Source organism: Ambystoma mexicanum, chromosome 7q (assembly GCF_040938575.1).
Source record: "Ambystoma mexicanum isolate Mex_15411 chromosome 7q, UKY_AmexF1_1, whole genome shotgun sequence".
Taxonomy (NCBI): domain Eukaryota; kingdom Metazoa; phylum Chordata; class Amphibia; order Caudata; family Ambystomatidae; genus Ambystoma; species Ambystoma mexicanum.
In genome coordinates, this window is record NC_090941.1 from 604,668,440 (window position 1) to 604,685,893 (window position 17,454).

A 17,454-nucleotide genomic window follows, 5' to 3' on the forward strand; every position below is an offset into this window, starting at 1 on the left:
TGTTTGATTTGTTGGCCCTAGATTGTGCTCTCCAATATTCTCAGTTGTTTGATATTTTGAACCTTGATTGTGCTCATTTATAAAGGGCTACGGATCTTGACTTTGCAACTTAACTAGGACCCATGATTTTGCCTCGTGTGCGGCTCATGACTATGGTTCGATACACAATGCACCTTAATCATCAGAACCATGATTGTTGACTGGTCCATATTCCTTGTCCTTAATCCGTTGGCATTGTTTCCTGATTGTTTCGCACATTAACATTGCTCCTGGATGATGGAATCATTTGCATATATATAACCCTTGTGGTGCTACAACATCCATAATCATTATCCTCCATACACACTACTGTGGCTTGGTTGTATAAAGATTGTTTACTGATAAAACATTGTTTAATACACATCTTGCCTTGCTCTCCACAGAGGGTCCATAAAAATGCCACGTAATTTTCTGCCCCATTTATGCTGCTCCTTACATTACGGAATGATTGCGTGTTCCATGTATATTGGTCTCCTTCTTCAATCCATTCTTTTCGCTTCCCGATAGTTGTTGCTCCTGATCGGCAGCTGCTCTGTGTAGGAGCCCTCAGCTCTTGCTTCATTCATACTGATGCCTTCCCGATTGCATTGCACATTAGGACTCTAGCCTGATCTTTGCTGTGGCTCATTAGATACCGCTTTAATTGTTGACTGATTGTTTCCTCCATATATACGGATCCTGGACTGCTGATTAATTGATCACTCCATGTATACTGACCCTCACTGTTTGCATTATATTATGTCCTCACTTGGGTTGTATAAACTCTATCCTTGATCAATGACCAATCCTCTACTCCCTACTCCCTGCTGCTCAATTGTTGATGGTGTGGGCGTCTTTCCCCAGGTGGTTTGCTCCATTTATAGCTTTCATTGATTTCTGTAGCTTGTGCTTTTGCGCTGCTTGCTTCTGGTCAATGTGATTTCCTATAATCTGCTCCTTGATTGTTTGTGCCATATGTACGTCCTGGACTGTCCACTCAGTGTTAATTGCTTCTTGTGGGCTATGCCATATGTATGGCTCATTGACTGTTGTGCATCATTTCTTTACATTGGCCCTTGACTGTAATCATTCACATAATCTACCTTTATGAATTTACTCACTGCTGTTGGATATACATCTCCTTCTACTGCTGCTTCACAAATAGTGCTGTTAAGTTTGTAGCCACTCTACACGTGTGTTGCCCCTGTACTGTTTTTTTCATATATATTGCTTATAGATTGCTTCTATTATTCGCATAAGAACTACATCAGCCAGACCACGACAGACCGACATCGCACACAACACCAGGACACTACAGTCTGCCTCACCTCATCAACATCACCATTCACTTGTAATGTTTAGAACATAAGACACTTTTCACACCATCAGTTATTCAGGCCAGCAGGAATTTCAATCTCACAAGGAATCTTCCTACCTTCTGGTGGATGAACCCACCACACCAGAGACACATCCTCTACACTTTCACAGTGTAACACTCTTATTCCAGAATCAATACCAAAGAGCCATTACAATGGATCTTAAGCAAACAAAACCATCAGAAATGCTCTCCCACTAAAACCATTCTGGACATCTTCTTAATACTTTGTCAGGCGGCAAAGCATCTGCATGACACATTTCCTTCTCTTCAATGCTAGTTCTATGTCCAAGCTTGACACAGACATCAATGACTTGTCCTGGAGGGCAACACGTATCTGCTTTACATCACCAAGACTTGCCTGACAGACTACTGTGCAACAGAGGTAGAGGGGACCACACTATCATTTTACTTAATCAATTACACGATCAAGACACACGGAATCACCCTCATACACAAAGGCTCTCTACAGATACAGATATCACTGACCACTACCCTGGATTGTGAATCCCTCCTAGTGCACTGCATGTTGATTCACACAGCCATGCTTCATTTTCTCCTACTGAGGGGTGTGACATTTTCCAAAGCTCTACTTGTCCACAGGACATTTTCAAGAGACCTACACACGCTTGTCCTGTAAAAATAATCTGCCTGTCCCTCTGTGATGCATGAATCATTAAAACATGGCACACTGAAACATGACTTACACATTTCTTTTAATGTATGGTCAAACTACAGAACAAACCACATGTTCTGAATGGTTCTAGTGATAATGTCTACTGGGGAACGGTCGCCATGAGGTGACATTTCCCCAAATTTGCACTCCCACGAAAATCACAGGTTCCCCAAATATTCTAGGGCTGGAGTTAGAAGAGAAAATTGTACCCATCCTAAATTTGTGGGGAAAGCTTTTTGGGGTACTGGGAAAAATGCGACTTTTTCCCAGGGGAAATTATCACATGGAACCTTTTGAATGTGCATGCTCAGCTGTAATAGAACTTATTTCCGAACTTGCGGCTTTATCAGGACATCAAATTGCTTAATGATTTCACCAAAGAAAAAGAAGGCAAATAGACCGGATTAAACTGTTTTGTAATCTGTGCCAAAGTTCAAATTAAATACATGGCCCAATGAAGTGACAGACTATGAGAGTATTCAATGGAATGTAGTGGTAATTCCATTGCATAATGCAGTGGCAGAGGGCAGTACAAGTCTTCTCCTCCAATGTTACATTTTTATAAAAAATCTTTTGTTGCTGTAAACAGATCATCCCCCCCCCCTCACCACTAGGTAACATTATGCAATAATTCCCTCAACCGCTGGGCCATTAAGCAATTCAACAGTGGTAACGTCCCATTGTCCTCATTAAAGGAGGCAGCTTTGCTTGGGCCTCATAACTTGATTGAGGGCCATTACCACTTAACAATTAAGCAAATACTGCATTCAGTATATTAACAACTGAAGGGGTTGACATAAAGGTTTTATAAGCAGGAGCTAAATGTATCTCCTGTTGGGCAGCACCCGCTGAGCAGGTGATATCTCTAGGCAATAACATAGCATTCCGCAAACCTAGCTTGCAGGTGAGATGCAAACATATTGTCTATGGCCCCTAGGTTTAAATGCCTTCTAATTGTTCATGCCATTTACATATTACCAAATACATGATTAAGGTCACATGAGAATGCTTTTTGAGAAAGAGGTCCTGGTACCTGTTGTCTTGATGGCAACCGGCTCTTCTAAAGTAAATGCCGGAGCTAAATGTTCTTTACAAATTATTTTTGTCCCTGTATGCTTCACAGTTAACCCAGACATCACTCAATAACAAATGCAAAAAGTCTTGAAACAACAGAACTGGTATGCTTGGGAATCTATTTCTTTCAAGGAGCACATCTGTGGTCTTAGTCTGAGGAGTTAAATACTCAAGCAATGTTGGTCCCTGCTACCATTCAAGTTGATGGGAATTCTAGAGCAACATGTCTTAAAATAACAAACGAAAACCACAGTTGTGTTTGGCAAGTGTACATGCAAAGTAGCACAGGATTGGTGCTAGAGTCAATGCTTTAGTCAGAGAGTTGGATAGTTGGCGATATTGTTGCTTAGGACCTTGGGCATAGAATTGATGACTTCTTGGATGCTTAAGGTTTTGTTTTTGAAGTGCTTTGCAAGGTCATCACAGATGTTCTGTGAGGGAGTGGGGATGTTATTCCAAGCTTTTAGGTTTCTCATCTAATTGATGATGATGGATACCTCTTTCTGTGTGTTGCTTGCTTTCAAAATGCGTTTGGCATATCTTCATTTTTTGCTTTCAGGATTTCATCTTTAAAGAGCTGTGTCTGTTTTTGGTATGCAATTTTGACCTGTTGGTTGTACTCTTTCCTCCATACTTGTTCCAGTTCACCTTTTGCTTTCTTGCGGGATCTGATGTGTCGTGTAAACCATCTGGCAGGCATTTTTTTGGTAAGGGGGGTGAAATGTTTCTTGGGTGAAACAGAAGCTAGAGCGTCCATGCTCCATTTTTGGACTGGCTCAATTCTTTCTTCTGTTGGGGCTGGGTGTGTCCAGGAAGTTGGTGGTTTTGCGCATCTCTGGTGTTGAGATTTGTGGTGTTGAGGGATTTCTAGGTTTTTTTCTGAATTGGATTTATATTCAAGCTGTTAGCATCTGCTTGAGCTGGAGCGTGGACCACAAAGGCAACATAAGGTGGTAGCTCCAGAGAATGTATATTGGGGGTGGAGTTGTGTCTAGTTCTTTTTGCAGAAAATTGCATCCAAAGTGTGCCCTGCTCAGTGGGTTGATCCCTTCATGAGTTGTTGTAGGTGAATCAGTGATTTGGAAGAGTTGGTGTTTTCCTCTTCAAACCATATATTGACATTTCCTAGCATCATCAGTTAGTCGAGCTCAGATATGACATGTACAGATGTCTCTGTGAATAACTATTTGTATGTTGTTTTAGTTCTTTGTTGAGTAGCTCGAGTAGCTTGCATATCTGGTTGATGTTGTCTTTGGGGTATGCTGTGGGTTTGTGATGTTGAGTTCTGTTGTCGCCCCGATTTTTGGTGATGAACAGTGTATAAAGGTGGGCTGGATCTATTCTAGTTCGCTGATCCTTGTTAGCACCATCCGTGGTATTTGCTTCTTCTCTCCTTGTGTGGTTGAAATGGTTTTGACTTGCCTGTTGAGATAATTTGTAGGTAGATAGATTATGAAAGATATAGGGCCTCATTACAAGTGTGGCAGTCTGTAAATAAGGGTGCCGGCTGCACTGTACTGGCACCCTTTCTGGCAAGATTTTCAGACCGCCACACTAAAACTCTGTGGGCAAGGGTCATTTCACCTGGCAGGTCTGACCTGCCGGCCACAACGGCACCCGCCCGTAGAGTTTTCACTGAAGCACCGGCACTGTTAGGAACGGTGCCGGTGCTTCCGTCCCCCCACTGGCATGGAGTCCTAGTGTGACTTATGAAGAGCAAATGAACCTACAAAGAGCTGCACTGGGACTCTGCTCAGTATACATCAGAAGACCCATACCTGTTGAAGCACCCATAACCACACAACCCTGGGCAGCATGGTACCCTATTAGAAAGCCATACCAGACGCTGATATGAAATTAGGAGTACCTACACGCGGTCCATGAAGAGACCCCAAAAGTCTTAATGGAAGGCCAGTGGAAATGACACAAGGGCCTGAACAGACCCGTGAATTAATAAAAGCAGCTATCGAAGATAACACGCCAGTGTGAGTAACTATGAAAATGAATGGAATAGACACAGAGAGGAGACAATGTTACAACATGAGGAAACAGTGCTACGAGACAAGATGGAAGCAACCGTCCTGTTAAACGTGTGTAAATGGGCTTGAAATGCAAGATGCTAAGAAATCGATACTGCTTGCAATGCTTAGTAGAAGATAGAGCGGGAAGCGCCAACCATATATCTACCTCAATAAGGCACATTATACAAGTGCGACTCCATTTTGTAAAGGCAGAAATGTACCCAGGCGGCCAGAGGCGTGACAGGCCAAGTTTCGAAACCCAGCCAAAGGCAAGAGACGGAGCGGAATCGAAACTCAACAAAGAGCGGCTCATGCCTAGGAAATCGAGGTCAACCAGAGAAGTAGAGGAGAGCGTTAGCTCACAAGACTCGAACTTCAGAGCATACCAGCCTGCCTCATGAAGGTCAAGATAAGGGGGGCCCATGCAGGTAGATAGGCTGACACAGAATTAAATGCACTAAAGGCTGGAAACGGAAGCAGATTCATGGTGAACAAACACGTGACCAGCGAGGCGCGAAGAAGTACCATCGCCTGATGTCATCCAGGACCCGAGGATGCCATAACTTTTCCCGATAAGAGACTACAGTTTCAAGGCCATCCTTAGCCAACTAATTGACACGTCGCCCTAAAACACTGATTGATGGAAGGGAGGCAGAGTGAAACTTGGGACACCAGGCACAGGGGTGTCCATTCTGCATGCTGCTAATTAAAAGTGGAAATTTATGTCTAGGGGTTAACCTGCCCAATCACAATGGACCAAGTTATCTGGAGTCCTATAGATATTGTAACCAATAGGACGTTGTAGTTGTAGTGATGTCTATCACGCGTAATGTAGAGGGATGGGCGTAGATGCCCAACCAATAAGAGTTATTCAATCTGCATGCCCTATTATCATTTACAGATATAGCACCTATACTTAAGTTACCTTTCCTAACCAATTATATTGCATGATGATTTTTTATAGACATTAGACGTCAGTGATGACAAATTTTGCCTATAAGAATTGCTGTTCGACTGGAATTCGAGGAAGTCGGAACGAGACAGGTGATCGCAATGCTGCTGATTTTCATTTGTTTCTCTGTTTGATGTAATTGTCATTAAACAGACTTCCCTTTGCCAATTTACTGAGTCCTCATTATTGAGTCGTGTTGGAGTAAGTGAATCCTGCACCTTCTGTCCTCACATGGTGCAGCTATCTTGTCTTACAAGTTCTAGAGGGTGAGCGCTGACCAATGGGCCCGTCAGTAACTTCTTCCCCTCCTGTACACTGGGAATGGGAACTAACATTTACTAGCGTCTAACCTCCTAATCCGCCGGGACTTGTAATGTCCCGTGGCACCGGGATGTCGGGAGCCAGTAAGAGTTGCGAGTTCAGCAGCAACCCACCGGTAGCACTGGCAGGTAACCGCCAGACCCGTAATGAGGCCCATAGAGTGATTTTGGTTGTGCTTTCGCAAAAGGACTGTCTTCCATGAAGAGGTTTTCAGTGGTGTTTCCTGGTGTTTTTTGGTTGCAGGAGATGGTAGATTGTGATGTTTGGTTTTCTTCACTGGCCCTTGCACCTTCATGGGTAGTTCTTCCATGGCTGTCTTTCCCTGATCAAGTCATTTCAATGAGGTTTGTGCTGTTGGTTGTGCGGTTGATGGCGTGTTGTCTATATCCTTTTTGGACGTAGGGCATCCTTATTTTTTTCCAGTGGCCAAGTAGTCGAGTGGCCCTGTATCCATGTGGCCTGGTATCCCCATGGCCCAGTACCCCAGTCGACCAGTATCCTAGTGGCCAATTACCAAGTGCTCAGAGAAACCTGTTTGTCATGGGTTAGTAATGCAGTGGAGTTTCTGGTAACCTTTTATTAAAGAGATTATTTAGGATGATAGGATGGCCAGGGAAACCCCTAGGTGTACAGGGGGTGGGGGGGGGGGGTTGTAATTCACGGTGTCAATGTATACACGTTTTAAATTGTCCAAAAGTCAAATTATGAAGGTAATAGCCTCTAATAGTGGGACAATATCACTGTCTCACAGGGGCAGAGTATCACAGGGGCAATAACATCGAAGTGGCACAATACTAGAGTGTCACAATAGCAGAGTGGCTCACTACCAGAGTGGCACACTATCATAGTGGCTGTCAGAGTGACTAACTATCATGGTGCCTATATATCAGAGTTGCTAACTATTGGAGCGGCACTCAGAGTGGCTAACTATTATAGTGGTTATTCACAGAGTGGCAACAAATACAACATTGCAGTGATGAACTCTCACAGTGGAAACATATCTCAGTGGTAATCTATTACAGTAACAAAATATTGCAGTGGAAAACTATTAAAGTGGCAAACTATTACAGTGAGTTGAGCCAGCTACCCAAGTGCCAAACTTATCAGAATAGAAAACTATCAGAATGACAGGCTATCAGAGATACAAAAAAAAAAGTAAAGCTTGCAAGAATATCACAGTTGCAAAATATCACGTTGGCAACAGATCATAGTGGCAACATAGCACAGTGACAATATAGCCCAGTGGCAATATAGCACAGTGTACAATTATTACAGTGAAAGAATATCACAGTGGCAAACTATTATAGTGGGAAACTATCTGAGTTGAGCAATCTATACGAGTGGCAAAAAATCAAACTCACAAGAATATCAGACTGGCAACATATCACAGTGGCAATATATCAAAGTGGCAAACTATTTCAGTGGCAGCATATCAAGTGGCAAACTATTATATTGGCAGGCAATCTGAGTTGAGCAACCTTCCATGTTGCAAACTATCAGTGTGGTAAGAAATCAAACTTGCAAGAATATCACAGTGGCTACATATCACAGTGTCAGACTATTATAGTGGCACGATATCTGGGTTTGAGCAGCCTATCTGAGTGGCAAACTGAGAAGCAAACTAGCAGCTTGGCAACAGATCAAACTCACAAAGAAGTCACAGTGGCAAGATATCACAGAGGCAACATATCACAGTGGCAATATATCACAGTGGCAAGTTATCAGTAGAGCAAGCTATCAGACTGACAAATTGTCAGAGTGGCACACTATTAAGGTGGCAAACCATGAGAATGTCAGGCTATCATACTGGCAAGCTAGCAGATTGGCATACTATTAGATGGGCAAACTATCAGAGTGGCAACAAATCGACTCACAAAAAAGTAACAACTGGTCACACTGACAACACATAATAGTGGCAACACATCACAGTTGCAACATATCACAGTGCCGATATATCACAGGATAAAACTACTACAACGGCAAACTATGAACTGAGCAAGCTAATAGAGTAAAAAACTATCTGAGTGCCAAATATATCATAATAGCACACTATCAAGGTGGCAATCCACCAGAATAAGAGATGGTCTGAGTGCCAAACTATCCCTGAGACAACAAATCAAACTCACAAGAATATCACATTGGCAACATATCACAGTGGGAATATATCACAGTGGTGAAATATTGCAGTGGCAAAATGTTGGAATGGCAGACTATCCTAGTGGCAGACTAGTGAATTTTGCAACTATCAGTGTGGCAAAGTATTATTCACAACGCCATCTCTTACCTTGATGTGGGTGATCCGATCAGTCCGGATGGATGGTGTTGCAGAGCAGGGCTTCGGCATCAAGTGAAAAGGGAGGCACCCTTAGCCTCCGCCCTTCACCTGCTGCCCAGGCAAGGCTGCCCTAGAAGGGTCAGTTATGGGTGTCTTGGGTCAAATGACCTGTAACGTTCTTTAATCAGGTGGCAGGTTAATGGGGTGGAGTGAAGGCTTGAGTAGAAGTGAAGGTGTAACAAAGTCAACCGCACTATGTGCCTGGAAAGGCGCCTGGCTACTCTGACAGAGGTAGTTCTAAATGAGTGCAGACAGTTAGAACCCATAAAACAAACAAAGATACACCTACCTTGCCTTCACACGACCTAGTTGAGTAAAAGGATCTACCTGATCCCCTCTCGCCCCGTCTGCTGTACCAGACGTGGAGTGAGGGAGCCAGGGAAACCCCTGATGAGGGAAAAACCCTGTGCCGCTAGGGTGCATTGGTAATCTCCTGATTGAGTCGACTGAACAGGTGAGCGTGATTGTCGGCAGAGATGGCCTCACGGGTTTCTCGTATGTGTCCCTGTCTGTAAATGTAATGAACAGGGATTAGGCGAGAACATCCATGCTTCTAAAGGTAAGTACTCTAAACGAATGCCGGATACCTTTAAAGGGACTTTCCAAAGGTCCGAACTGGATGTAGGGGCTGTGGTGGTAGCTGGAACTGAATCAAGTAAACATGGATGGGGAGGTAACGGGACTCTTTCGAGGGTTGGACCTAGGAAAGGTAATAAGGAAGAGAGGATGGGTACAAGCAAAATAGAAACAATCTAAACCCGGAATTACACGAAAGCCTACCCGTAAGCGAGAGGTGTCTAGGTCGCCCTGTAGAGGTAACAAACTTCTTTCGATCTTGGAGGCTGAAGGGAAATGTAGTCCACAATCGAGGGCGATCGAACTGGCACTAAGGAGACAGGGAAAAGTTAGACACCTGCACAACCCCAGGAGAGGATGAGGAGAAGCATGAGATAGTAGGTATTCACTAACACCCCGAGGATACCGGAAGGAGATTTGCTCGGGGTGAGGACCGGAGAGTACAGGCTGGAAGGCTCAAAGCAATGAAACGCTAAGGAAATATAAGAGAGAAATGTGAATGAAATAGAGTGTAGGAGCTTGGATTTACTAGGAAAGTAGGAAATGCTGAATCCATGAACTCACGAAGCGTGGCTGACGATGGTTGTAGCAACGCACAGATCTGCCGGCTTTGTTCCTGGAAATACTCTTTCCTGAGAAGAGGGCGGAGTTACAGACTTCCCAAGAAGTGGGAGAGCTGAAAATACACTGGGAAGTGCCGACGCCATCTTGGTAGAAGGAAATCTCCTTGCAGGGATGAACGCCAACGGCGCCAAACAGACCAAAGTCTAGTCATACCCATGACAGTATGCCCCCTCCCGAGAGAGGAGAAAACCGGTTTACCAGGGTGGAACTGATAAAACCAACGGACAAGTCGAGGTGCATGAACCTCTGAAGCCGGCTCCCATGTCCTATCCGCTGCTGCATACCCCTTCCAATCCACAAGAAATTGTAGTCTTCCTCTTCTATATCTAGAATCAAAAATGCCAGATACTTCATATTCCAGACCGGTCTCCATCGTCACTGGAGGGGGAGAACTTGTAGCTGTAGTTTGGAAGTGGTTACGAACATCTGGTTTAAGTTGGGAGACATGAAAGGTAGGATGAATACGCTTCCAGGAATCAGGGAGTTGTAATTTGTAGGCGGCTGCACCTCTCTTTTCGATTACCAAAAAAGGGCCAAAATATTTTGAAGACAGTTTGGATGGAACCAATCTTCTGGGTAGATATTTTCAGGACAGCCACACCGAATCACCCACCTGAATGGGGGGTTCGGTGTGCAATGTTTATCTGCCTGTTTCTTATTTCTAACTTGGGCTTCTTCCAGATCTATCTTTGCCTCCTTATGACCCTGTTGGATAGTATCCACCAGCCTGTCTATGTCAGGAAATGATGAGGTGTGCGGCTTTTTTGAAGGAAAAACCGAGGGGTGGTATCCAAATGTACAGAAAAATTGACTTGTGTGAAGGGCTGAATGAGCTGTATTATTGTACTTCAATTCAGCGAATGGTAGTAGTTCTGTCCAATTGTATTGGGCTGATGATATGTAACATCGAAGGAATCCCTCTAGTGTCTGATTGAGTCGTTCTGTCTGCCCATTGGTCTGGCGATGATAGCCAGAACTCAGGGCTCGAGTTATTCCTAAAGTTTGACACAGGGTTTTCCAATATCTGGAGGTGTATTGTGGACCACGGTCCGATATAATCGTATCAGGCAGACTGTGCAGAGAAAAAATGCGCTCCAAAAATATCTTTGCCATAACTGCGGTTGTTGGAACCTCCTGTAGTGGAATGAAATGAGCCATTTTCGTCAGTGTGTCTACAGTCACCATAATGGTGGTGTTTCCCTCAGATTTAGGTAGATCTACGATGAAATCTGTGGAGATTATCTGCCAAGGTCTAGTAGGAAGGGGCATCTTTACCAATTCACCCAAAGGGGGTTTTCTGGAGGTTTTTGTCTGAAGACATATAGGACAGGAGCTTATATATTCTCGTACATCTGATCGACCACCAGAAATGTCTTTGTATCAATTCCAGAGTATTGTAGATGCTACAGTGACCTGCTGCTCGCGTGTCATGACACATCCGTATCACTTCTTACTGTAAAATTTTGGTTGGAATAAACGCCTGTTCGTTTCTAAACAGAAGATTTTAGCTTCTCGACAATCTCCACTTGTTTATTAGGTCAGGTTGTATGATCTCTAGCACCAGGGATGCTCGTGCCTCTTTGCCAAGGAAGTCCTGTATCACCGATATGAAAAGTGCAGTAGGAAATAAGGGCTCCTGTTGAAAGGGGGATTTTATGAGAGTTTCTCTTCTGGACAAAGCATCGGTTTTTCAGATTCTGATGGCCAGGGACAAAAGTAAATATCAACCGAAAAGGCGAGAAAAAATGCGCCCACCGGGCTTGTCAACTGTTGCAGGTTTGTGCATATTGAAGAGCTCGGAGATTGTGGTGCAGTTCTGACTTCTACCGGGTGAACAGAACCGAGAAGGAGATGGCGCCATTCCTCGAAGGCTCTCTTTATCACTAACAGTTCTTTTTCTAGAACAGTATAGTTGATTTCCGCTGGAGATAGAGTTTTAGATAGATAGGCGATGGGTCTTTCGATATTACTCTCATCGGGTTGTAGAAGCACAGCTCCCAAAGCCTGTTGGCAAGCATCGGATTCGACAATGAACCGACGTTGTTGATTTGGCATAGTAAGAATGGGTGCTTGAGTGAAGAGATTTTTCAGCTCGTCAAAGGATTCTTGTGTTTCGGATGACCAAATGAAAGGGATTCCTTTCTTTAATAGTCGTGTTAAAGGCTGTGTCAAGGTGGAAGAGTGAGGGATGAACTTCCTATAGAAATTCGCAAAACCCAGGAATCTTTGGATCTTTGACTGATCTGGGACTAGCCAATCTAGAATGGCTGAGCCTTTCGATGGGTCCATGGAGATTCCTTTACCAGAAAGAATGTAGCCTAAATAGGTCACTGAGGGTTTATGGAACTCACACTTTTCTATTTTACAGTACAAATGGTTCTTTTGCAAGTGACAAAGTACTTCTTCTACATGACTAACGTGTTCTGACAAGTTGGAAGAGAAGACCAGTATGTCATCCAGGTAAACGATGACGTAATATAGGGCAATGTCTGCAAAGATGTGGTCCATTAATCTTTGGAAGACAGCATGCGCATTGGAGAGGCCAAAAGGCATTACTCTATACTGATAATGGCCGAACAGTGTTCTGAACGCGGTCTTCCACTCATCACCTGCTTTAATCCGTATGAGATGGTACGCTCCTCTTAAATCAAGTTTGGTATATATTTGGGCCCCGCGGAAAGCCTCTAAGATGTCTGGAATGAGTGGCATTGGATATTTATCTGGTATGGTAATCTTATTCAGACCCCTGAAATCGATGCATGGACGAAGTTCTGAGGAATTTTTCTTGGGAATAAAAAATAGAGAGGCTGCAGCAGGAGAGTTGTAATCGGTGATGAGACTGTTTCGTAGATGAGTGTGGAGGTAATCTCTCAGAACTTATTTCTCTTTAGCCGGTAAGATATACATCCTACCGAATGGGAGAGGACTGTCTGGTATCAAATCGATTGCACAGTCGTCTCTGCGATGTGGTGGTAACTCTAGATATTCAGATTGAGAAAAAAATGGATGATAGGCTCGATATTGAGTAGGGAGGGTCGATATCTCATGTACTGTATTTATAAGATGATCCTGAGGAGTGTTCTGAGTCTCTATTTCCACTCTTCTTTTGTTATGGCTGATGCAGCTTTGGATACAGTATTCAGAGCCCAGAAATAAGGTACCGGCTGTCCAATTTATATATGGGTTGTGGCTTCTTAACCAAGGAAGCCCCAAAATCACCAGGTAGTGTGCTGTTCTTATGATATCTAATTCCACTGTTTCATTGTGGTTAGATAAGGACATGATGATAGGGGAAGTGTGGTCTGTGATAGGGCCTGAAGTCAAGGGACTCCCGTCTACGCTTTCAACGGGAATGGCGAGAGTTTTGGGAGAGCGGGGAATGCCATGGTCTTTTGCCCATTGATTGTCTATGAAATTTCCAGCGGCTTCAATATCAATTAAAGCTGGAACGTTTTCGAGATTAATATTTCCCCAGGCGAGGGAAACCTGTAAGGTAATCATGGAATGACCTGAGGAAACCATTTGAGAAGAAGATTGGGCACTATGGAGGGAATCAGAAGTAGCGAATGAACCTGGCACCATGGTTCCCTTCACTGCCGGGTACTGGTGTTTCCCGGCTTTCTAGGTGGGGCGATAGGGCATTCCTTTACAGAGTGAGAGCTAGCACCGCAGTACATGCATAATCCCAAAGTCTTTCTTCTACACCTTTCCTCCACCGAAAGGGGGCCTCGAGTGGTACTTAATTGTATCGGTTCATCAGTGGGGACAGGTTTAGGATGTATTGGAGGATGGTCGGAGGGGACTCGGAGGCCCCGGTTCTTCTTTCGTTCACAACTTCGTTCTTGAAGCTGATAATCCAATTGCATGACCAATTAAATACATTCAGCCATGTTGCTTGGACAGGGGACTCGGGAGACTTCGTCTTTTAGTTCTTCTGACAATCCTCGCCTGAATATAGTTATCAAGGCGTCATCGGCCCAGGTTGTGTCAGAAGCATACTGTTTGAATTTAGTGATATAGGTCAAAATGTCCAGATTGCCTTGTTTTGGGTCCATTAACTGTTCTTGTAAGACTATTACTATTTCTTGTCTCCCAAACATGCTTTTAATGCTATTGCAAAATGCTGAATATGATTCCAGGATGGGGTTATTATTAACCACCAGGGGAGTTGCCCAAGCTCAGGCAGCCCCCGCCATCTGGGCTATCATGTGCCCTACTTTGTCCCTATCGGTAGGGAAAAAGGTGTTTTTGAATGCAAATTGGACTGTACAGGATTCTAGGAACTCTTTGACCATATGAGGGTTACTGTCAAAGCGCCCCGAAGGAAGAGGGCCAGGTGGAACCCCGGCACCCTGTGCTGATCGGTTCACCTGTTGTCTTAGCGACATGTTCTCCTCTTTAAGCTGTTGCACTTCAGTTGAAAGTGCTTGTACTGCTGAGACTAATTGTTGTATCTGTTGTTCCATAATGTCCTCCAACAGTCCACACTGCCAGAACTGCAACTGTCCGTTTTTATTATTTTTAGGTGTTGCTATCCTGTAACAAAGTCAACCGCACTATGGGCCTGATCACGATTTTGGCGGTAACGTCAGCGGTATTACCACCGGCAGTATTACCGCCCGCAGTATTAGCCCTACCGCCAAACTCCCCGGCGCTAATAGCGGCGCATCACGAATTCGGTGGTAATGTAATTCCCCATTCCCCATTTAGCCCCTTTTGGAAATGCCCCATTCCCCATTGGGTTCAATGGGGAAAATTTGCGCTCGGCGGTAATAGTGCACATTTTCGGCGGATTTCCCCCAGCTCAGAGCTGGGGCGAAATCCGCCGAAGTCCTGATTTGGCGAACGCTTAAATCCAGCGGTAATAGCGCTACCGCTGGATTTAAGGGTTACCGCCAAAGTCGTGATCAGGCCCTATGTGCCTGGAAAGGCGTCTGGCTACTCTGACAGAGGCAGTTCTAAATGAGTGCAGACAGTTAGAACCCATAAAAGAAACAAAGATACACCTACCTTGCCTTCACACAACCTAGTTGAGTGTAAGGATCTACCTGATCCCCTCTCGCCTCGTCTGCTGTACCAGACGTGGAGTGAGGGAGCCTTGGGAAACCCCTGATGGGGCAAAAACCCTGTGCTGCTAGGGTGCGTTGGTAATCTCCTGATTGAGTCGACTGAAAAGGTGAGCGTGATTGTCGGTAGAGATGGCCTCACAGGTTTCTCGTATGTGTCCCTGGACTTTTGTCTGTAAATATAATGAACAGGGATTAGGCGAGAACATCCATTCTTCGAAAGGTAAGTACTCTAAATGAATGTCGGCTATATTTAAAGGGACTTTCCAAAGGTCCGAACTGGACGTAGGGGCTGTGGTGGTAGCTGGAACTGAATCAAGTAAACATGGATGGGGAGGTAATGGGACTCTTTCGAGGGTCGGACCTAGGAAAGGTAATCAGGAAGAGAGGATGGGTACAAGCAAAATAGAAACAATCTAAGCCTGGAATTACACGAAAGCCTACCCGTAAGCGAGAGGTGTCTAGGTCGCCCTGTAGAGGTAACAAACTTCTTTCGATCTTGGAGGCTGATGGGAAATGTAGTCCACAATCGAGGGCGATCGAACTGGCACTAAGGAAATATAAGAGAGAAATGTGAATGAAATAGAGCGTAGGAGGTTGGGTTTACTAGGAAAGTAGGAAATGCTGAATCCAGGAACTCACGAAGCGTGGCTGACGATGGTTGTAGCAACGCACGGCCGGTGTTGTTCCCGGAAATACTCTTTTCCTGAGAAGAGGGCGGAGTTACAGACTTCCCAAGAAGTGGGAAAGCTGAAAATACACTGGTAAGTGCCGACGCCATCTTGGTAGAAGGAAATCTCCTCACAGGGAGAGAACACCAACGGCGCCAAACAGACCAAAGTCGAGTCATACCCATGACAGAAGGACGGTGAATAAAGGCCTTCACCTAAATCTTTTGTCTTAGTCAGAAGGGGCACAGTGGTCTGCAAGCCTCTTAAGGCCCTGAAGTTTACCTCCTATCTCCCACCTGAAAAGCCTTCAGACATTACATGTATGCCTCTTGTCTGGAAGCTTTTCATATGTGTTTTAAGTCCACTAAACACATCCACAATTGTTAACCTCTCCTCAATGGTGAAACGAACTTCAAAATGGTACAATATTTGTTGAATGACAAAGGGTCTATATTTGAACAGTTCCTCTTTACCTTCTGGATGCAACGTGTAGTCAAAAATACTTGGACCCTCGAGCTCGCATGCTCATTTTCAAACCTCTCATCCATGTGCTCAGTTATGCTGTTCTTAAGTTCTGTATCCGTTTGGATACTCTTAGCTGGTGGCCAGTGACCCGACGCATGTATCCCTCAGCCTTCTGCCACGTTGTTTACAAACCATTTTTCTTCAGGGTGGTACTATTTTTTAAACTGATGTATATGTTTACCTCACTCATGTTTTCGACTTTCTAGTGTCAGTGCACATCTCTCTACATCAGGATGAACATGCAACATCCGTAGCTCCTACGACTGAAAGAGTTCTGAAAGCTGCGAAACCGGTTTAAGAAAATCTCTAAGACTGCACAGGGTTTTTTATGAATCTAAATCTAGTAACTAAAGAGAGGTAGCATTTTGCCTTAGCTGCAGATTCCTCATTCCCAGTGCTTACCTTTCCAAGGTGTGAAACCACCAGTTATCCCCAACCTGGGAAGTACTGGAATTGTAAAAGAAATCTGGATTGCTATTGCAAGCTGTGTTTGAAGGCAGTCTTATTGTTCGCAAGACAGCGAGGACATTTAAGATATATTTTTATTACATTTATAAGAATTGGTTTATCATGTTTTGATTTTTTGTCATCACGATTATCATTGTTTTGAAAACATGCATGTTCAAAACTTTAAGTTTTCAAATTAAATATAAAGGTGTCCGATAATCACTTAAAGAACTGTCTGACATTCTAGACCATGTGTGCCGGTGTTGCAGGTAACAGTATGAAGATGAGCATTTTGTAATTTTTGCTAAGCATTATCCTGGCACTCTTGTCTTCCTTATACACTCCTCAGCTGGTCATAGGAGTATTCCCGCGTAACCCTTTTTGTTATACACTCAGAACGGAAACCAAGCTTGTTTGGGCTTTTCTTTTAGCATCCAACGTGCCTGCACAGAGTTTTTTTCACATTAAGTTGTAGAGATACAATTATAAAATTATTGATCCAGCGAGGGAAATCATTGTTAACAAAGTAATTCAATACTCTGAACAATAAATACTAGAATTGTTAACCACAGTCAACCTATTAGGAGGAGAGTCAACATCTGATACGGGATCCACCGAATGGGATGAGGTAATCCAGTTAATAAAAAAGTCTAACAAGGACTAAGTTACATGGTACTTTGATGGCAGAATACACTAGAAATGAAATTCGACCACAGGGTTTGATAGGGAAAGAGCAACCTAGATGATTCCTTGACTGCAATGAGCTCCTTGAG